Raw genomic sequence first — 22,878 nt, 5'->3', positions numbered from 1 at the left:
TGCAGTGCTATGTCACTGGAATGTTGAGCAATAAATTGAGGAGAAAGAGAACACTGTAAAAATGGGAACATAATTTGGGAACTACAATATATCAGGGTAAAACCAAAATAGTCTTCAGGAATGCTAAAGGATTAAAAACAAATATACAACTGAGTTAAGCAAAGATTTCTTAGCTATAATACCAAAAGTGTGATTTGTTTTAAAATTTTAATAAAATAAAATAGACTTCATCAAAATATTAGAAACTTGTGCTCTTCAAAAGATATTGCTAATTCAAAAAAGATAAACACATGCAATTTGCAGCAACATGGATGGCGCTGGAAGGGATCATGCTCAGCGAAATAAGCCAGAAAGAAAAAGAAAAATACCGGATGGTCTCACTCATAGCAGGAATCTAGAAAACTTAAATAAGGGACCAGGAAAATGAATAACTATAAGAAAGTGAAAATCAAAATCAACAAAAAACTATGAACCAGAGACACTTTTTTGGGGGTGGGGGGCAGGAGGGGAGGGATTGCGGTCAAAATGGGGGGTTGCAATTGTATGGGGAATATAAAAATAAAATGTATTATTTAAAAAAAAGATATTGCTAAGAGAATGAAAAGACAATCCACATATTGGTAGAAAATATTTATAAGTCATATCTGATAAAGGATTTGTCTTTAGAATATAATTTTTTAACCCTCAAAAGAACTCAATTATAAGAAAAGAAATAACCCAATTTTTTAAACAGGCAAAAGATATGAATAGATCACTAAAGAAGACAAACATGTCAAATAAACACATGGAAGGATGTTCATCATCATTAATTATCAAGGAGATGCAAATCAAAACCATAGTGAGATGCCATCTCACTGCACACCCATTATAATGTCTAAACTAGATGTCTAAAATGAAAAAGACTAGCAGGTATTGGCTAGGATGTGGGTGAAATGGAACTCTCATACACTGTTAGTGGGAACACATAACACAATAACCATTTTGGAAAAGAGTTCATCGATATCTTTAAAAAGTTAAATATGTATTTTCCATGTGATCCAGTCATATTGTAACAGGGTGGTGCCCAGAAAAAGGGGAGGTTCCAGGGTCTGTTTCTCTGCTCCATGTGCCTTCTTTAGGTCTCCTCATTGCTCTCCATCCTGTTTCCTTCCTTTCCCAGTCTCCTCTCCAGCTTCTCCCTGCTCAGCTCCACCTTCCTTTGGGTGGGGCAGGGAATATGAAAAGTCCCCTTTTCCTCGGCACCACCCTGTTACAATTCCAGTCCCTTGGTATTTAAACCCAATGTCCATTACCAATGAATGGGTAAAGAAATTGTAGCATATCTAGTCAATGAAATCCTACTCAGCCATTTCAAAAAAGCATGAACCACCACATGGGTGAACTGCACAATAATTATGCTGAACCAAATATATGTATACACTAAATAACTACATTTATATAAAATTATAAACAAAAACAAGTCTAAAAATGACAGAGAGCAAATCAGGGATTGCTTGGAGACTTGGGGGATAAGAGATGTTAAGCATGAGGAGGGTGGAAAGAGAGAAATTATAGGAAGGCAAAAGAAACTTTTGGGAGTGAATATGTTCATCATCTTGGTTGTGTTGATGGATTCACTGTCATATACATGTTAAAACATAAGATTATACCTCTTAAAATGTATGATTTATCAACAAAATTGTATATGCACATGCATACACAAAATAAAAATTAAGGTGAAAACTCCAAGAAAGAAAAAACTGGCATAAAAATAGATAACTCAGTGTATCTATCATATTTCTGGCATTTCATCAGAAAGAAAACTGTGGTATTGCTGTGCAAGAGTTAGCAAACTTTCCATTATGATAGCACTGGTTATACCCACATTCGAATACAGAGTCTGGTCAAGGGTCCATATTTGAAAAATAATAGAATGAAATTCAATAGAAAATCTATTCACTGCATATGTAATTACTTGACTAAAAAGTAAAAGAATTGAATCACTGAAGTTTCACCCATTCAAAAATCTCCTTTCTGGTGAGAAGTCACCTTACTTAAAAATCTCAGTTCTGATTCAATTCTTTTTCCATCACTTTTGGCAATTAAAATCATCTCTGTGCACCAGCTCTGCAGAAATCTTTTGTTTTCCCCCAGTTATAGTTGAACAATCAGTTTGAGTGCCTTGGGGTTAGGAAGGTGGGAAGCAATTTGTACTTCCACTCTTCTCTCTATTCCCTTCATTTCATCCTCTTTCTTCATCCCACCAGCACATGCTCAGAACCAAAATTTCAGTGGAGATCATTGGATGAGGCTTGGCAATCATTTGCTTCAGTGGCTCTGAAGTCATTGGTAGTGAGTCCATTGTCCCTTTTTCTGTTCTTTGTTGCTACTTTTCTTTCCATGACAGGTACCTGATACTTTTCTTTCCATGACAGGTAGGTGCATTTGTTGTTCCTCAGAGAGCACTTAGCGACCTTTCCCACATGAGGTACCACCCCCTTCCAGTTGACAAATCTACATAGACTCTGAGGCTTTGCCTCTTGCTCCCCACCCTCATGCGCCAAATGGGTGGCCCAATCAATACGCTTGTATGGCTTATGTCCCTTCACCCAAACAGACATCATTCTTAGAAGCTCCTACCAAGATTAAGCCTACTTAAGCCAGGTCCCCATTTAAGGTCTCCATTCAATCATAGAGAACCCTCATATCTCCTTGTCAAGTCAAACAGACTGGACACACTTGGAAAAACAGACTGCTCTCACCCCATCACATTTTTGTTCCTTTTCTGCACAAGCAATGTCACATGTTCTAATAGTTTGTTTAGGGACACAGCAACTTTCAGAGAAGAATCTATTACCCATTCCTAACAATGGAGATAATAGCCTGGGCACCCCAATCTTCCATGAGGCAGAGAAAGGAGGAAGAAACCAGTAACATTTGATAACTTCTGTTTCTACCCCCAAAATCAGTTTTTCCTCCACCCTCATGTCTTTTCTTGAACAAGAACTCAAAATTGTTGAGTCTTTCTCAATGGAGTGTGCTTATAGGAGCAGGGGAAAATTCACATTAAGAATTAAGCCTTTGAGGGCCTCCCCTGGTGGCGCAGGTGGTTGAGTGCCGTGCTGTGAAGCTGTCCACAGCCTCAGCAGCGGCAGTTCAATCCCAGCCAGCCTGCCGGCGAGGGTCCCACATGGCAAGCAGACCTCTCCTGTCTTGCCCACTGCTGCCCTCAGCAGAGTATTTCATCAGTCTGCCTGTTCTGTTTCCCACTCTCTCTCTGGTGAATCCTCTCACCTTCCCATGCATCTGGCCTCTACTCTGGTTCTGTATAAATAAATAAAAAATAAATCTTTAAAAAAAATTAAGCCTTTGACACAAAAAATTAATTCGAAAGGATACTTGCACTCCTATGTTCATCACAGCACTATTTACAATAGTTAAAATATGGAAACAACCTAAATGCCCAAAAACAGATAACTGGATCAAGAAGATGTGGTACATATACACAATGGAATATTACTCAGCAATCAAAGATAAACTTATGCCATTTAAAGCAACATGTACGGAGCGGGAAGGGACTATGCTCAGTGAAATAAATCAGAAGGAAAAAGAAAAATATTGGGTGGTTTCACTTTTAGGAGGTACATAGAGACACCATACAAAAGGTCATGGAAAAAAAAGAAAACTAGCAGACAAACTATAAATTGGAGATAGTCATCAGGGGAGGGGGAGGGAAAGGGATAAAAATGGGAGGGAAGAGCACAGGAGTCTATGGTGATGGTTCACAGGTGTCTTGGTGGTGGTAATTTTATGAGGACAACACCTGAGAGGAGAAATAAAACATTTTACAAAAATTAATGATGATGTAAAAATAAATAAATAATTTTTAAAAATAAAGAATTAAGCCTTTGGACTTAACCTTAGAGAATTCAGTGAATATCTCCAACCGGGGGCGGGGGGGGGGGGGAACGCGTGGGGAGGGGTGCTCCACTGTAAGCTCTGAAATTCTGCTGGATGCTCCAGGAAAGAAGATCTCCATTAGTTGTACCACATGAATCTACTTTCTACAGAACCTTCTGCTGGGTGTGCCAAAGAATTCCACAATGAATGGGTATACAGTCTCAAAGGGGATATTCAACAGGTGCCTTAGCAACCATAACAGAGTCACCAATAAAGGTCCAGGATGGATTGTACTTCACCAAACACTGCTCTGAATTCAGAATTATCTGAAACGGAGGGGGGACATTCCCCTAGCTATGGGATCATGAGCCATTGGCATTTGTTCTGAGCCTTGAAAAGAATGAAGAGTTTCAACTTGTAAACATAGGTGGGGAGGCAATTAGAAGTGAGGAAATTTTTTTGTAGACAATAAATCACAAGGCATAACTTATTAACTATCTTTAAGTACAATGTTTCTCAACTTTCCTGATTATAGGAATCACTAGAGATGCTTGTTAAAAATACAGATTCCTAGCTCCACCCCAGACCTCCTGGATCAGATCCAGAGAAAGACACAGGGAATCTGAATTTTTGACACGTACCTCCTGGGTAATTCTTATGAGGAAGCAAGTTTGAGAAACACTAGTGAAGAGTCCAAAGTCTACTTTGAGAAAGAAATGAAATTTGTAACTGATCTCATTGGACATAAAGGAACCCCAAAATGGGCTCTAGTTTCTGTAAAAGTCTGTTTTGGAATAAAAAAGACTCTAATTAAAGGTTTCTAAATACTGCAGTAGGCTTTTATGAGAGCTGGAATCCCTATCACTGAAAAACTTTTAAAATGGAGGAAATCACTATTTGCCCTAGAGGAGCTGGTTCTGGGGAGTAAGAAAATTGAATCATTTGGAGATCATTTGGGGGTTGTGAGAAACTGAAACCCACTGAAGCTACCATGAGTGAAGAGTATTGTGAGAACATAAGGGAGTTTCAAGAGGCAAAAGAGAGAAACCAGCGATGGGACAAAGAACTGGAAAATCACCAGCACTTTGCCTTTCCTTTCCTCATTGTGGGGGCATGTGTTTTCTTAGCATTGTATTTCCCTGTATATGGATTTAATTATCTTCTCTCCTTAAGCCAGTTTTAATCATCTTACTTACCAGTGGCTACCTAAGCCCTTAGATACTCAGATTAAACATGGAGTTTTGATTTCCATATTCCTTCAGATGATAAAATCTGATTGGTCCATTTTGAGTCACGTGTCCACGTCTGATCCAATCAGCTGTGGCCAGGATGACTCCCTTTTTGGCTGAGAAGAGAACGTAGTTGATAGAAATGAAGAAACTCTCGGGCCTCCCCGGTAGCGCAGCGATTGAGCGCTGGGTTGCGAAGCTGCCCGCGGCCTCTGCGGCGCCGGTTCGATCCCCGGCTGCTCCCCAGCCACCGGAGGAGGATCCCACATGGTGCGCAGACCTCTCCTGCCACCCGCTGCTCCCCTCAGCAGTGTACCTCGGTCCTTCTGCCTGCTCTGCTCCCCGCTCTGGCTCTGGTGAATTCTCTCACCCTCCCGCGCTTCTGACTGTACCCAGTGCATGTATAAACAAAAACAAACAAACAAATATAATAAATAAATAAATAAAAGCATGCCTCTATAAAAAAAAAAAAATGAAGAAACTCTCATACAAAAGAAGTTCGTATGAGTCTTATGTTGCCTTAATTTTATATTTTACTCCAAAAATAACAATGCAATTACTTTGAAGTTGTCACTCTCTTACAATTGTCCCTCTTGACTTCATTTTGTTTTTTTTTTTTTTTTTTTTTTTTTTTTAGTTTTTTTTTTTTTTTTTTAAATAAATTTTATTGTTATATTCCCCATACAATTGCAGCCCCCCCATTCTGACCCCAATCCCTCCCCTCCCGCCCCCCTAAAAGTGTCTCTGGTTCATAGTTTTTTGTTGATTTTGATTTTCACTATCTTATAGTTATTCATTTTCCTGGTCCCTTATTTAAGTTTTCTAGATTCCTGCTATGAGTGAGACCATCCGGTATTTTTCTTTTTCTTTTTGGCTTATTTCGCTGAGCATGATCCCTTCCAGCGCCATCCATGTTGCTGCAAATTGCATGTGTTTATCTTTTTTGAATGCTGAGTAATATTCCATGGTATATATGTACCACATCTTCTTGATCCAGTCATCTATTTTTGGGCATTTGGGTTGTTTCCAAAGCTTAGCTATTGTAAACAGTGCTGCTATAAACATAGGGGTGCAGGTGTTCTTTGGAATTGATGTTTCTGTGTCCTTTGGGTAAATACCTAGGAGTGGAATTGCTGGATCATATGGAAGCTCTATGTTTAGTAGATCCAGAAATCTCCACACAGCTTTCCACAGTGGTTGGACCAGTTTGCACTCCCACCAACAGTGCAGAAGAGTTCCTTTTTCTCCACACCCTCGCCAACATTTGTTGTTGCTAGTTTTTTTAATATGTGCCATTCTCACTGGTGTAAGATGGTATCTCATGGTAGTTTTGATTTGCATTTCCCTGATGACAAGTGATGTTGAACATTTTTTCATATGCCTGTTGGCCATTTGCATTTCCTCTTCAGAGAAGTTTCTTTTAAGCTCTTCTGCCCATTTTTTGACTGGATTATTTTCTTTGTTGTTGTTGAGTCTCATCAGCTCTTTGCAGATTTTTGTGATCAGTCCTTTATCATTAGTGTTGGGTGCAAAAATGTTCTCCCAGTTGGTGGGGTTTCTCTTTGTTTTTGTTATTGTCTCTTTTGCTGTGCAAAAGCTCTTTAATTTGATGTAGTCCCAGCTGTTTATCTTTGCCTTCACTATCACTGCTTTGGGTGATGTGTCTGTAAAGATGTCTTTGATGTGCAAATCACGTAGTGTTTTGCCTATATTTCCTTCTATATATTTTATGGTTTCAGGTCTTATGTCTAGTTCTTTAATCCATTTTGAGTTGATTTTTGTGTATGGTGTGAGGTGGTGGTCAAGCTTCATTCTTTTGCATGTAGCGACCCAGTTTTCCCAGCACCATTTATTGAACAAACTTTCTTTGCTCCAATGCATATTCTTTGCTCCTTTGTCAAAGATTAGTTGACCATAAATCTGTGGGTTTATTTCTGGATTTTCTATTCGATTCCATTGGTCTGTATGTCTGTTCTTGTTCCAATACCATGCAGTTTTGATGATTATGGCTTTGTAGTATAGTTTGAAGTCTGGGAGTCTGATGCCTCCATTCCCTTCTTTTTTTTTCAGGAGAGCTTTGGCTATTCGGGGTTTTTTGTGATTCCATATGAATTTCATCAATAATTGTTCTATTTCTTTGAAGAATGACATTGAAATTTTGATTGGAATAGCATTGAATCTGTATATTGCTTTTGGAAGGATGGCCATTTTAATAATGTTTATTCTTCCAATCCATGAGCAGGGGATGTCTCTCCATTTCTTTGTGTCTTCTTCTATTTCTTTTAACAGTGTTTTATAGTTTTCTTTGTATAGGTCCTTTACCTCTTTTGTTAGATTTATTCCCAAATATTTGATTTTTTTTGTTTCAATAACAAAAGGGATGGTCTTTTTGATTTCTTCTTCTTCAGATTTATTGTTTGTGTATAGGAAGGCTACTGACTTTTGCGTGTTGATTTTGTATCCTGCCACTTTACTGAACTGATTGATGAGTTGAATTAGCTTTTCTGTGGAGTTTTTGGGGTTCTCTATATATAATATCATATCGTCTGCAAATAGTGATAGTTTGACTTCTTCTTTTCCTATTTGGATTCCTTGGATGTCTTTCTCTTGTCTTATTGCCCTGGCTAGGACTTCCAGTATTATATTGAAAAGCAATGGTGAGAGTGGACATCCTTGTCTTGTTCCAGATCTTAATGGAATTGCTTTCAGCTTTTCACCATTGAGAATGATACTGGCTGTTGGCTTGTCATAGATGGCCTTTATGATGTTGAGGTATGTTCCTTGTATCCCAAGAATTTCAAGGGCTTTTATCATGAATGGGTGTTGCACTTTGTCGAAAGCTTTCTCAGCATCTATTGATATTATCATATGGTTTTTATATTTCTTTTTGTTGATGTGTTGGATAACGTTGATTGATTTTCGGATGTTAAACCATCCTTGTGCCCCTGGAATGAATCCAACTTGGTCGTGGTGAATTATCTTATGGATACATTGTTGGATTCTGATAGCTAAAATTTTATTGAGGATTTTTGCATCAGTGTTCATTAGGGAGATTGGCCTGTAGTTTTCCTTTTTTGTGTTGTCCTTGTTCGGTTTTGGTATTAGTGTAATGTTGGCTTCATAGAACGTGTTTGGTATTGTCCCTTCCTTCTCAATTTTTTGGAAGAGTTTGTGAAGGATAGGCACTAATTCGTCTCTGAATGTTTGGTAGAATTCATTTGTAAATCCATCAGGTCCTGGGCTTTTGTTTTTGGGGAGGTTTTTTATTACCATTTCAATTTCGCTAATTGTAATTGGTCTGTTTAGGTGTTCTATTTCTTCTTTATCTAGCTTTGGGTGATTGTAGAGTTGTAGGAATTTGTCCATCTCTTCTAGATTGTTGAACTTGTTTCCATATAACTGTTCATAGTAGTTACTGATTATTCTTTTGATTTCTGCTGTGTCCGTTGTGATTTCTCCTCTTTCATTGATGATCCTGTTTATTTGTGCTTTCTCCCTTTTTTCCTTTGTGAGCCTGGCTAGGGGTTTGTCTATTTTATTGATTTTTTCAAAGAACCAGCTCTTGGTTTCATTGATCTTTTGGATTGTTTTTTTAGTTTCAATTTCATTTATTTCTGCTTTGGTTTTTATTATTTCTTTTCTTCTACTGGTTTTGGGGTTTTTTTGTTGTTCTTTTTCTAGATCTTTGAGCTTCGAGATTAGGTTGTTTCTTTGCGTTCTTTCTTGTTTCTTGATGTGAGCTTCTATTGCTATATATTTTCCTCTTATTACTGCTTTTGCTGCATCCCATACATTTAGGATATTGGTGTCCTCCTTGTCGTTCAATTCAAAAAATTTTTTAATTTCTTCTTTGATCTCCTCATTAGTCCAATGGTCTTCCAGTAGTGTGGTTTTTAATCTCCATGAGGTAGGAAAGTTCCTTGCCTTCTTTTTATGGTTTATTTCTAGTTTGATGCCTTCATGGTCAGAAAAGATGGTTGATATGATTTCAATCTTGGTGTATCTGTTGATGTTTGTCTTGTGCCCCAGTATGTGATCGATCCTGGAGAATGATCCGTGTGCGCTTGAGAAAAATGTGTACTCCGTTTTTTTGGGGTTTAGTGTTCTATAGATGTCTGTTAAGCCCAATTGCTCTAGGTCCTTATTTAGAGCTTTAGTTTCTTTACTTATTTTTTTTTTTTTTTTTTTTTTTTTTTTTATTTTTTTTTTTATTTTTTTATTTTTTTATTTTTTTTAATAAATTTTATTGTTATATTCCCCATACAATTGCAGCCCCCCATTCTGACCCCAATCCCTCCCCTCCCGCCCCCGCCCCCCTAAAAGTGTCTCTGGTTCATAGTTTTTTGTTGATTTTGATTTTCACTTTCTTATAGTTATTCATTTTCCTGGTCCCTTATTTAAGTTTTCTAGATTCCTGCTATGAGTGAGACCATCCGGTATTTTTCTTTTTCTTTTTGGCTTATTTCGCTGAGCATGATCCCTTCCAGCGCCATCCATGTTGCAGCAAATTGCATGTGTTTATCTTTTTTGAATGCTGAGTAATATTCCATGGTATATATGTACCACATCTTCTTGATCCAGTCATCTATTTTTGGGCATTTGGGTTGTTTCCAAAGCTTAGCTATTGTAAACAGTGCTGCTATAAACATAGGGGTGCAGGTGCTCTTTGGAATTGATGTTTCTGTGTCCTTTGGGTAAATACCTAGGAGTGGAATTGCTGGGTCATATGGAAGCTCTATGTTTAGTAGGTCCAGAAATCTCCACACAGCTTTCCACAGTGGTTGGACCAGTTTGCACTCCCACCAACAGTGCAGAAGAGTTCCTTTTTCTCCACACCCTCGCCAACATTTGTTATTGCTAGTTTTTTTAATATGTGCCATTCTCACTGGTGTAAGATGGTATCTCATGGTAGTTTTGATTTGCATTTCCCTGATGACAAGTGATGTTGAACATTTTTTCATATGCCTGTTGGCCATTTGCATTTCCTCTTCAGAGAAGTTTCTTTTAAGCTCTTCTGCCCATTTTTTGACTGGATTATTTTCTTTGTTGTTGTTGAGACTCATCAGCTCTTTGCAGATTTTTGTGATCAGTCCTTTATCATTAGTGTTGGGTGCAAAAATGTTCTCCCAGTTGGTGGGGTTTCTCTTTGTTTTTGTTATTGTCTCTTTTGCTGTGCAAAAGCTCTTTAATTTGATATAGTCCCAGCTGTTTATCTTTGCCTTCACTATCACTGCTTTGGGTGATGTGTCTGTAAAGATGTCTTTGATGTGCAAATCACGTAGTGTTTCGCCTATATTTCCTTCTATATATTTTATGGTTTCAGGTCTTATGTCTAGTTCTTTAATCCATTTTGAGTTGATTTTTGTGTATGGTGTGAGGTGGTGGTCAAGCTTCATTCTTTTGCATGTAGCGACCCAGTTTTCCCAGCACCATTTATTGAACAAACTTTCTTTGCTCCAATGCATAGTCTTTGCTCCTTTGTCAAAGATTAGTTGACCATAAACCTGTGGGTTTATTTCTGGATTTTCTATTCGATTCCATTGGTCTGTATGTCTGTTCTTGTTCCAATACCATGCGGTTTTGATGATTATGGCTTTGTAGTATAGTTTGAAGTCTGGGAGTCTGATGCCTCCATTCCCTTCTTTTTTTTTCAGGAGAGCTTTGGCTATTCGGGGTTTTTTGTGATTCCATATGAATTTCATCAATAATTGTTCTATTTCTTTGAAGAATGACATTGAAATTTTGATTGGAATAGCATTGAATCTGTATATTGCTTTTGGAAGGATGGCCATTTTAATAATGTTTATTCTTCCAATCCAAGAGCAGGGGATGTCTCTCCATTTCTTTGTGTCTTCTTCTATTTCTTTTAACAGTGTTTTATAGTTTTCTTTGTATAGGTCCTTTACCTCTTTTGTTAGATTTATTCCCAAATATTTGATTTTTTTTGTTTCAATAACAAAAGGGATGGTCTTTTTGATTTCTTCTTCTTCAGATTTATTGTTTGTGTATAGGAGGGCTACTGACTTTTGCGTGTTGATTTTGTATCCTGCCACTTTACTGAACTGATTGATGAGTTGAATTAGCTTTTCTGTGGAGTTTTTGGGGTTCTCTATGTATAATATCATATCGTCTGCAAATAGTGATAGTTTGACTTCTTCTTTTCCTATTTGGATTCCTTGGATGTCTTTCTCTTGTCTTATTGCCCTGGCTAGGACTTCCAGTATTATATTGAAAAGCAATGGTGAGAGTGGACATCCTTGTCTTGTTCCAGATCTTAATGGAATTGCTTTCAGCTTTTCACCATTGAGAATGATACTGGCTGTTGGCTTGTCATAGATGGCCTTTATGATGTTGAGGTATGTTCCTTGTATCCCAAGAATTTCAAGGGCTTTTATCATGAATGGGTGTTGCACTTTGTCGAAAGCTTTCTCAGCATCTATTGATATTATCATATGGTTTTTATATTTCTTTTTGTTGATGTGTTGGATAACGTTGATTGATTTTCGGATGTTAAACCATCCTTGTGCCCCTGGAATGAATCCAACTTGGTCGTGGTGAATTATCTTATGGATACATTGTTGGATTCTGATAGCTAAAATTTTATTGAGGATTTTTGCATCAGTGTTCATTAGGGAGATTGGCCTGTAGTTTTCCTTTTTTGTGTTGTCCTTGTTTGGTTTTGGTATTAGTGTAATGTTGGCTTCATAGAACGTGTTTGGTATTGTCCCTTCCTTCTCAATTTTTTGGAAGAGTTTGTGAAGGATAGGCACTAATTCGTCTCTGAATGTTTGGTAGAATTCATTTGTAAATCCATCAGGTCCTGGGCTTTTGTTTTTGGGGAGGTTTTTGATTACCATTTCAATTTCGCTAATTGTAATTGGTCTGTTTAGGTGTTCTATTTCTTCTTTATCTAGCTTTGGGTGATGGTAGAGTTGTAGGAATTTGTCCATCTCCTCTAGATTGTTAAACTTGTTTCCATATAACTGTTCATAGTAGTTACTGATTATTCTTTTGATTTCTGCTGTGTCCGTTGTGATTTCTCCTCTTTCATTGATGATCCTGTTTATTTGTGCTTTCTCCCTTTTTTCCTTTGTGAGCCTGGCTAGGGGTTTGTCTATTTTATTGATTTTTTCAAAGAACCAGCTCTTGGTTTCATTGATCTTTTGGATTGTTTTTTTAGTTTCAATTTCATTTATTTCTGCTTTGGTTTTTATTATTTCTTTTCTTCTACTGGTTTTGGGGTTTTTTTGTTGTTCTTTTTCTAGATCTTTGAGCTTCGAGATTAGGTTGTTTCTTTGCGTTCTTTCTTGTTTCTTGATGTGAGCTTCTATTGCTATATATTTTCCTCTTATTACTGCTTTTGCTGCATCCCATACATTTAGGATATTGGTGTCCTCCTTGTCGTTCAATTCAAAAAATTTTTTAATTTCTTCTTTGATCTCCTCATTAGTCCAATGGTCTTCCAGTAGTGTGGTTTTTAATCTCCATGAGGTAGGAAAGTTCCTTGCCTTCTTTTTATGGTTTATTTCTAGTTTGATGCCTTCATGGTCAGAAAAGATGGTTGATATGATTTCAATCTTGGTGTATCTGTTGATGTTTGTCTTGTGCCCCAGTATGTGATCGATCCTGGAGAATGATCCGTGTGCGCTTGAGAAAAATGTGTACTCCATTTTTTTGGGGTTTAGTGTTCTATAGATGTCTGTTAAGCCCAATTGCTCTAGGTCTTTATTTAGAGCTTTGGTTTCTTTACTTATTTTTTGTCTTGTTGATCTATCCATTGTTGATAGTGGTGTGTTGAAGTCTCCCACTACGTATGTGTTTTCTCTGATGTCTGTTTTCAGAGAGGACAACAGTTGTCTGATATATTTTGGTGCTCCTTCGTTTGGTGAGTATATGTTAATGAGTGTTATTTCTTCTTGAAGTATTGTCCCCTTGATCATAATGTAGTGACCCTTGGGGTCTCTTTTTATCTTTTTGAGTTTGAAATCTGTTTTATCTGATATAAGTATAGCTGTTCTTGCTTTCTTTTTTGGTCCATTTGCTTGTAGGATTGTTTTCCATCCTTTAACTTTGAGCCTATTTTTATCTTTTGTAGCTAAATGTGTTTCCTGGAGACAGCAAAAGGTTGGGTTTTGTTTCTTAATCCAGGCTGCAACTCTGTGTCTTTTTATTGAAGAGTTTAGTCCATTTACATTCAGAGTTATTATTGATATGTTAACATCTGTATTTGCCATTGTGTTTGTCTTTCCTTTGATTTTATTTATTTATTCTTTTAATAACTTTTTTTTTTGGCCTTCTTTCATTGTTATTCGTCCCTCTGAGGTTCTGGCTTTAGGACTCCTTGTAGTATTTTTTGGAGTGGGGGTTTAGTTGCAATGAAATTCCGGAGTTTCTGTTTGTCTGGAAAGGTCCATATTCTTTCTTCAAAGAGGAAGGAGAGCTTTGCGGGATAGAGTATTCTTGGTTGGCATCTGTTTTCTTGGAGTCTGTTGACTATGTCCCTCCACTCTCTCCTTGCCCGTAGTGTTTCTTCGGAGAAGTCTGATGTCAGCCTGATTGGTTTTCCTTTGAATGTTATCTGTTTCTTCCCTCTTGCCAGCTTCATTATTTTTTCCTTGTCCTGGATTCTTGGGAGCTTTACTATTATGTGTCTTGCTGTATTTTTCCTTTCGTCGTGGAAGTTTGGTGTTCTTCTTGCTTCTTGTATATCAATTTTCAGCTCCTTCTTCACATTTGGGAAGTTCTCTTCAATTATCTCTTTGAATATTTTCTCTGTTCCTACATCTCTCTCCTCTCCTTCTGGTATTCCTATAACTCTTATATTTCCTTTCCTCATGGAGTCAGATAGTTCCCGAAGTCTTTCTTCGTTCTTTTTCCTTCGTACTTCTCTTTCCTTTTCTGTTTTGGTTCTTTTTATTTCTATGTCTTCAAGATTACTTATTCGTTCTTCCATTTCATCTATTCTGCTTTCATTGCTTTTCCCAGAATTCTTTAGTTCTTCCATTAATTCTTTGATCTCCTGCATTTCTTTTACTTCCCTCTTTAGGGACTCAATTTCTTTCTTCTGACCATTGTTTTCCCTCTCTAGGGACTCAATTGCATTCTTCTGATCGTTGATTATTTTTCCCTTATCATTGTTTTCCTTTATGACTTCTGTTAGTTTTTTAATCACGGCAATTTTAAATTCTCTTTCTGGAAGGCTCAGAAATTCTTCCAAGTTATTGTCTTTGCAATCTGGGGGCTGGCTTTCTTTTTGTGGTGTGCTTTTTCTCTGGAGAGTTGCTAGGTTGCGTGTGGTTCTTCTCTTCCCTACTGTCTGTTTTCTAATTTGCCGTATGCGTTGGGACACTGTGTAGTTGGGACTGGCCGACATCTTGGGTGGGCTTCTCTGTTCCCCTCTGGTTCTTCCAGGAGTCATCTGTCAGTTTCAAGCAGTCTTTACTGGAGAAAGGTCCCTGTTCTAAAATGCCGATGTAGGGACACACTCCCCTGTGCGCCTGGTCTGCCCCGGCGGTGGGTTCCTGCTCCCCTCTGGGCTTGGACTGCAGGCCAGAGGGGGTCTGGCGTGGGCGAACTTCCCCCGCTCACCTCTGGCTCCTGAGGAAGCCTTCTGCAGGTAGTCTTTACTGAAGAAATGTCCCTGTTCTAAAATGGTGATGTGGGACACACTCCCTGCGTGTCTGGTCTCAGGCACACTCTTCTGCGCACCTGGTCTGCCCCGGCTGTGGGTGCTCGCTCTCCCTGTGGGCTCAGACTACTTGTTCGGAAGGGGCCCGGTGTGGGCAAACTCCCCAGCTGGCCACTAGCTCCTTCAGGAGCCTCTGCTGGCTTCAAGTCGCTAGGTGGTGCCAGAGATCTCTCCTAGAGCCCTTGGGGAGCTGATTTTCCACCCCGTGGGACAGGGAGCAGAGCGGGGATGGTAGGGTACACCTCAACGGCTTTGGGGTGCTGTGTCTGCCTTGTGCCCCACCGTCGTGGGGAACCCACGCCCCTAATTTCGTGCCCCGGGTCTCTGTTCCAAAGCCCTCAGTTCCAGGACGCGGGCTGTAGCCCAGATCAGTGGGGCGGGAATGGCGCCTTTTGAATCCTGCTCCCCTGCCTGGGCGCCTTGTTCCTGCTCACTCAGGATGGGCCTCCGCCGTCTCCCCCTAATTTCGTGCCCGGGTCTCAGTTCCAAAGCCCTCAATTCCAGGATGCGGGCTGTAGCCCAGATCAGTGGCGCGGGAATGGCGCCTTTTGAGTCCAGCTCCCTTGCCTGGGCGCCTTGTTCCTGCTCACTCAGGGAGGGCCTCCGCAGTCTCCCCCTAATTTCGTGCCCCGGGTCTCAGTTCCAAAGCCCTCAGTTCCAGGACGCGGGCTGTAGCCCAGATCAGTGGCGCGGGAATGGCGCCTTTTGAATCCAGCTCCCTTGCCTGGGCGCCTTGTTCCTGCTCACTCTGGGAGGGCCTCCGCAGTCTCCCCCTAATTTCATGCCCCGGGTCTCAGTTCCAAAGCCCTCAGTTCCAGGACGCAGGCTGTAGCCCAGATCAGTGGCGCGGGAATGGCGCCTTTTGAATCCCGCTCCCCTGCCTGGGCGCCTTGTTCCTGCTCACTCAGGGAGGGCCTCCGCCGTCTCCCCGCAAGCCTAGGTCGCAGGCGCGGGGACCTGGGCAGCTGCGATCCGGTCCGGATCCGCGCCGCTTTCCGCACGCAACCTTACCGGGCTGCCGGGGCTGTGTGCTGGTGCTGGTCTCCTCCTGTTGGGCGTGGCTCTCTTTAATGGCGGCTGGAGCTCACCTCCGCGGCGGATCCTGCAGGGTTCGCCTCTCCCGTTCACGGGGTGTGGTGGCTGCAATAGTTCCTTTCCACTCACAGTCCCACTTGCTGCGTCCGTTTTTCTTGTTGGTCGTTTTGGTTTGTTGTTTCCCTCCTTTCTGCAGGTCGGAGAGTGCCGACTTTGTGGGCGGGGGAGGGGAGCAGGGTTCTGCGCTTCCCTCCCTTCTCGTCCTCTTTTATGGCAACTTTCTTCTTCGGGCAGTTTGCTGGAGTCGTCCGTTTATCTTCCGTGTCCCAGTTCTCACTGGGACCTGCCGCTTTTCCTCCCTATTAACTTTTTTTAATGGGAGATCTTACTCGCAGCGTCTCCTCGCCGCCATGTTCTTTTGACTTCATTTTGAAACCCTTGTGAAGGCACCACCTACTGGAATGCAAGGACAAGTACTTAAAAACAATGAGTGATCTGATCGGGTTTTAAAATCTTGTGGATAATCTGAGCGTTTATCTAAGAATGTCTATGTCTACAAACTCAAGGCAAGAAATTGAAATTTCTTCAACTTTTATGCTAATCTGTCATTTTACAAAACCTGCATGTCAGGATAAACTTGGGTGTGTTTCTAATTATTTCTCACTTAGTTCATCTGAATACTCACTAATTATCTGAAGAATTATCAGAGAATTTTTTTTTAAATAAGCTATCATCCTTTCTCTGACTTGAACCCTCTGCATATGGAACTTGAACCCAGTAGTCCCTCTGCTCGATCTTGGTTAGTCTACCTGACCCCCACATGACTGAACATTAAGTTTATTCAGCATTAGTTATAAACATTAAGCTATAAACATTCATATACACATTTTCAGAAGTGAGAATGCCATTTATTGTAACCCTCAAAGGAAGGAGAAAAACATTTTGAAGGTAGCAACTCAGCACCTATTCCTCTGCAAGTGGCAGGATATGCTATGATATTAACTTGAAAGATTACCCAAGTCCAGTAAATTAGAAACTTAGATCTTTTCCTATCCACATATCAACTTGGCAAAGCCCAGAGGCTGATAGTAGCACCTGGACACACTTACTGGGAAGCCTGTTCTCTACCCAGATAAAATCAGTGGAGAAGAAATTGACCACATTTCTACCAGAAAAGAAAAAGAAAGAAAGAAATGTGGCCAATTTCAGAGCTGAATAAATGGGTATGTGCAATGACTAATGAATGAATATGACTGAGAAATGAGCTCTTATGATCATGTGCCTTGAGGGAGACGTGGGATGGGGGTGGGAAGAAGAATTCAGAACTTGTCTTTTTTTATAAAATTTGTTGTGTGTTTTTTTTTTAAGGACTGCACAGCTGCAGGAATTGTGTGACATTTTGGGACTGTCAAGCCCTCATCTGACTTTGTGAAGAATTCTTCTGGGGTGGATTTTATTGGTTTCAGCTGGAGAATCCAATCCCCCTACCACCAGCAACACAAAGCCACATGCCCACCAAACACTACCTCTCCCCTGCCCTAAAGTGATCAGAAAGCAAGAGTCCACCATGAGGGAAACACGTGGAGTCAATTTGGGACTCGAATTAGCTCACAGATTTCCACAATCTTCAGGAGATAAAGCGGGATATAGCGTCATCCCAACAGGAAGAGCAGCCCAACCAAGTTTACCTTTGCCCAGGGCATCTGTCCCTTTGTGAAATCTCTATTTACTTTTTCTTTTTGGCAGCCCTGATTTCCTATATGTTCAGTAAAAGAATGTTCAATTTTCCTTTCTAATACTTTCTGGAGCTTCAAAAACAATAATGAATTCTGTATCAACATGCACAATGGAAAAATATTAGTGACATTGAATGAATGAATGAAAACGAATAAAGGAGGCAGTTTAGGGGAAGGAGTGGGCAGAGATTGATGGGAAGGAAGTTAACATCTGCTCCTGCTCATAGCATTGTTTGGCCAACCTCAAAACTCCTCCACCCCCTTTAGGTCTTTCTCTGAAGTTCATAACATTGCTCAGCTTCCCTGTATGTCACCATCCTGACACAGGGGATCCAACAGTGCTGGAAAGGCAATGTGGAGGGCCTGCTTCGGCCACACGCTGTGAACAGAAGTAACAATCACTTCAGTCCTCTTTGCTCAGAAACCAAATGTGAGCCCTTGCCAACTCTCTGACTTTGAGGACAAGCTTTGAGGGAGATGATTGCAGGATAATATTTCCCATGTTGGAGATAAATTTTAATATTTCCAAGGCCATCAAGAAGGAAAAGTTCTTAAAGATAAATTAATCTGGCCAAACAATTTTTATTCAGTATCACTACAACAACTTTTTTATTCAGTATCACTACAACAACCATTAAATTACAATAATAATGTATTGTCCTCAAAGGAACAATTGTATTGAGAATGCCTGGGGAAAGGGAGAGAGAGAGAGAGAGAGAGAGAGAGAGAGAGAGAGAAAGAGAGAGAGAATGGATGTGTGTTTTGGAGTAGGGAGTCAGATATGACTAGTTCAAGTTCAAACAGACCTCAATATAAATCTGACTTAAAATTTTCATGTATTTTTTTAAGAACATTCTTACTAGATACAAAACATACAAGTCCCCAAGTGTCCCTGAATTTTAATTGTGATAAAAACCATGCAACATAAAAGATACCATTTAAACCATTTTAAGACTACAGTTCAGTAGTGTTAACTATATGCACATTGCTATGCAACTGATTTCTAGAACTTTTCCATTGTGCAAAACTTCAACTTTGTACTCATTAACAACTCCCCCTTTTCCCTCCTCCCAATCCCTGTACCACAATGGATTTTTGGTTTCTAAGCATTGAGAGTCATTGGCTTTTAGAACTAGAAAGAATTTAGAAACCATCTAATCCAAACCCTCATTTTTAGCCAAGTAAACTGTGGCATGGAATTCTTAATCTACTGGTTCAAGGGTGGCCAGCCAACTTGGACCCCTTAGGGTACATGGAAGTTATCAGGATTTTTCTGCCCTCCCACCATTAGCATCAATGATCCACACCTATGGTCTTACACGCGTGCCTGATGGTGGCACGTGGAGCATGGTGTGGGCTTGCGTGAGTGGACACCTGAGCGTGGAGGATGAGCATATAAGGGCAGTGGCAGCAGAGGATAGGAGGAGGCAGATGACGGTGTATCAGAGTACAGTAGAGATCAGTGAAGAGACCATGAGAAAACACCAGAAAGGCCAAAGAAAGTAAGGATTCAGTGGGGCTGGGAGGCCCCCTCGGCCACCCTGCCTGCCCTGCACCTGGTTGTCTCACTACAAATGGTGTAGAAAGATCATTAAAAGTCTGCAAATGCCAGTGAGGGCTCCAGGACTCCTCCTCCACGCGTCTGCCTGGATCTGCAGAGAACCTGCTCTGTGCCTTGCTGGGGATACAGACCCCCAGTGCACAGATGCAGTCCTGGCCCCAGTGTAGCAACATCACAATGTTATTTTGGTTTTTGTTGTCACCCATTATCCAAATAAATGTACATTTCTATACAAAGAAGCAACATCGAAGTAGTCAATATACAAACATTAAAATAGAATTCCAGAAATATTTTGTAAATTTAACGGGACAGTCAAAGAGCACTTATGCCCACCACATAATTCTTCTTGAAACACTGCTCAGGCTTGAAGGAAGACCATAAGCTTCCCATAAGGAATCTGCAAAAAGCTCTGGGTTCAGAGGAAGGTGTGTGTTTAGTCTAAATAGCTGAAAACTCTGGGGAGACCTCAACTATATCAAGGATGTGAATAGGTACATTTTGATCTATCATGAAGTCACATTAAGTATAAGACTTAGTGGAAAAGGAAGTGCTGACCATGGGCAGTTAGGAATGAAAGACTCGCAAACATTGTAAAATCACCTGTCCTGAGGTTAATTAGAATTTGTCTCCAGATTCTCATCATCATGACATCACTAGGCTGTCCTCATGTTTCATCTTCAGGCTTCAATTCCAGTTTGCTTATTTGTTAGTTTATTTATTTATTTGTATTGAGGTAATTTTGGTTCACAACATTGTATATAATTTAGAGATACAGGATCACCACCTTCAGGTGTTGTTACCACACTATAACCAACGCATATAAACACAGTCCCCTACCGTAATCCACTGTACCTCCTCCCCAATTCCTCTACCCTCCCACTCCACTTATGGTGGCCTCAGTTCCGCAGTCAGATTTCTGTTGGTTTCAACTCTATAACTTTTAAAGCACCAGGATTTTCAAGACCCTCAGTGGACCAGGAATAGGCTGAGAGATACATCAGAGACAACGTGTGTCTCAGTAGGAGTTTTATCTCTGGAGCAGCAGAGCAGAAATTCTTATAATATCCTGACAAAGTGCCATCTTCCTCCCTGAATCCTCAAAGTCTACCTGGGTGACACCATAGGAGGCAAAAGAGGAAACTGAACCTAAAGCAACACTAGCAAGGCTAAAATTATTTTTGTGAAATCACAAGTTTGAGCTGCCCCTGAACTCCAAAGATGAGTCTCCCAGACCTGTGTGCACAGTAAATGCATGCAAGGCAAGAAAGCCACTGAGCCATCAAGGTCATTGCCACAGCAATGAAACCATGATTAGACATTCAGACGTGTGTTTAGCATGTCTGGGTTCAAGTCTCATTTCTGGATGTAAGCTCTCAGTCATTGGATCTCCCTCTGCCTCAGTTTCCATATGTATAAAAGGAGAATGATACTGGTAACTGCCTCAAAGGGTTGTGGTGAAGATAAATGAGTTAATATATCTAAGTCACATAGCACAGTGCCTAACCGACTGGCATTCAGAAAATGATAGCAGTTATCATCAATAATCCACTTCTCATATGCACCTTGTTCTTTTTACTCACTCTTCCTACCACACTCTCCTTCCTCTTTCTTTCCCTAACACCTAAATACTCTCCTTTCCTTTCCATCGTCACCTGTCTATGTCCTCACTCATTCCCATGGCCAGACCAACCCCATGTTTGGTGATTTCAAAGACTACAAAAGAACACTTCTGCCATACTATAAAACTTCTCCTAAAATATAGACATTCAGCCCTATGACTAAATAATTGTCCGATTTCATGTGACATCCCTGGGAGAAGTTGAACACTAAATTCTTAGCCTTACTCCCAATCATTCCAACATATCCTCTTTAAAAAAAAAAAAAAAAAGATTTATTTATTTGGTTGTTTGTTTATTTATTTATTTATTTATACAAGCACTGGGTACAGTCAGAAGCGCGGGAGGGTGAGAGAATTCACCAGAGCCAGAGCGGGGAGCAGAACAGGCAGACTGACAAAATACACTGCCGAGGGGAGCAGTGGGCACAGCAGGAGAGGTCTGTCACACCATGTGGGACCCTCGCTGGTGGCTGGGGAGCGAACTGGCTCTGCAGAGGCTGGGGGCAGCTTCGCAGCCCAGCGCTCAACCGCTGTGCCACCAGGGGAGGCCCCTGACATATCCTCTTATGGGGATATCTGTCTGAAATTATCTTGTATATTTGTAATCAAATTTTATTGATTCACAAATTCTTTACAAAATAAAATTTTGGGATTATAGCCTCACACCTCAATTTGTGTATATGCTTCCCTCACCCTCCACCAAAGTTCTAGTGCCAACATTCTATAAATATTTATTTTTACTTATTCCTTCCCCATGTTGAAATGATGCATCCATATCAGAACATCCAGAAATAACACAGGTTTACAAAGGAATCCCAGGCATTTCAGTAGACTCAGCTCTACCCCAAATTAAAACACACGGGTATTGACAACTGGCCACCCACACCACACACTTGGGGTAATTAGGCCATTGTCCTCCATAGAAGCAGTCATAGCTGCTTTCTGGCCACACTTGACTGGGGGTTAAAAAAGAAAACTCTGAATGTGTGACAGAGCTAGTGGTAGGAACAGGTCAGCACCAACAGATTCAATCAGAGCAACGGTGCAAAGGCTTTGGATTCCAGTTTAGAACTACCCCTCCACCACCCATCACCCATTCCCCATCACCAACTCAGGGATAACCCAGTAGTTTCAAGCCTTAATTCGCAAGTCAAATAAAACTCAAGATTTTGAAAATCTCCATCTGTGGGAATGTGCCCTCAGCTACCCATGGGAACAGGTAATAAAATGGGGTGAGAGCAACATACTCAGTTTTATGTCTAGACTATATAGCCAAAACAGAAATAGTCCAAAGTTGACAACTTTTCTCAACTATATCATAGCAATGATTTATATCTCTTGCAATCTTAATATTGCCTCCAAATGTGTGAAAGAATGGACTGCACCATTTCAAGAAAATGAATGTTTGATGTCAAAATAAGTTAGTGGTGCTGTATCAGTTCCAGACAGTGAAGGACCTCACCCCAATATATGTCTGTGCAACACATCCTCTTTTAAAATCCTCATTCCATTGCTGAAAGGGAAAATGCACTGGAATCATTTTGGGACAAATTTAGACATGTTGGGCAACAAAATATGCAGACAGCTGTTTGGTATGCAATTAAAATACCACTGGTGGGAACAACTGGCTCTGGCAATGGTAACGGGAAATATACTTTTCCCTTCAGGAAACCAATTCCAGTTGACAGCCTCACTCAGTAAAATAAGATGGAGTTCTTAGCATGGCTCCCTATAAGGGGTCCAGCTGACCCCCATTCAGCACCTGATCAGCCACTGACACACTACACAGAGGGGAGTTAGAAGTACTTCTTGGAACAGAAGCAGAGAGAGCCACACACATTTCACACTCTGAATTCACAGGCAGACATGGCAGGCTTCCTCAGAGCACTCTGCTGGTGCAGCCGTCTGGGAGCAAGTTGCAAGAGCTGACCTTAGATCTGAAATCATGACTGCCTCGCAGTGGCCTAGAGGGGATACATTTGAGCTAGAAGTCATCAGGTGCACCTCTAGGAAGACTGTGGCAGTTTCTCTGGGATACACCTGCTTTCTTCATTGTACTCTGAAAATTCTGAAATGGCAGTTATTAAGCTTTCCCTTTAATGAAGAAAATGCCAGTTTATTCCATGATTTTA

The sequence above is a fragment of the Talpa europaea genome, assembly GCF_964194135.1.
Source record: "Talpa europaea genome assembly, chromosome: 2".
Taxonomy (NCBI): Eukaryota; Metazoa; Chordata; class Mammalia; order Eulipotyphla; family Talpidae; genus Talpa; species Talpa europaea.
Note: the sequence above shows the minus strand (reverse complement) of the source record.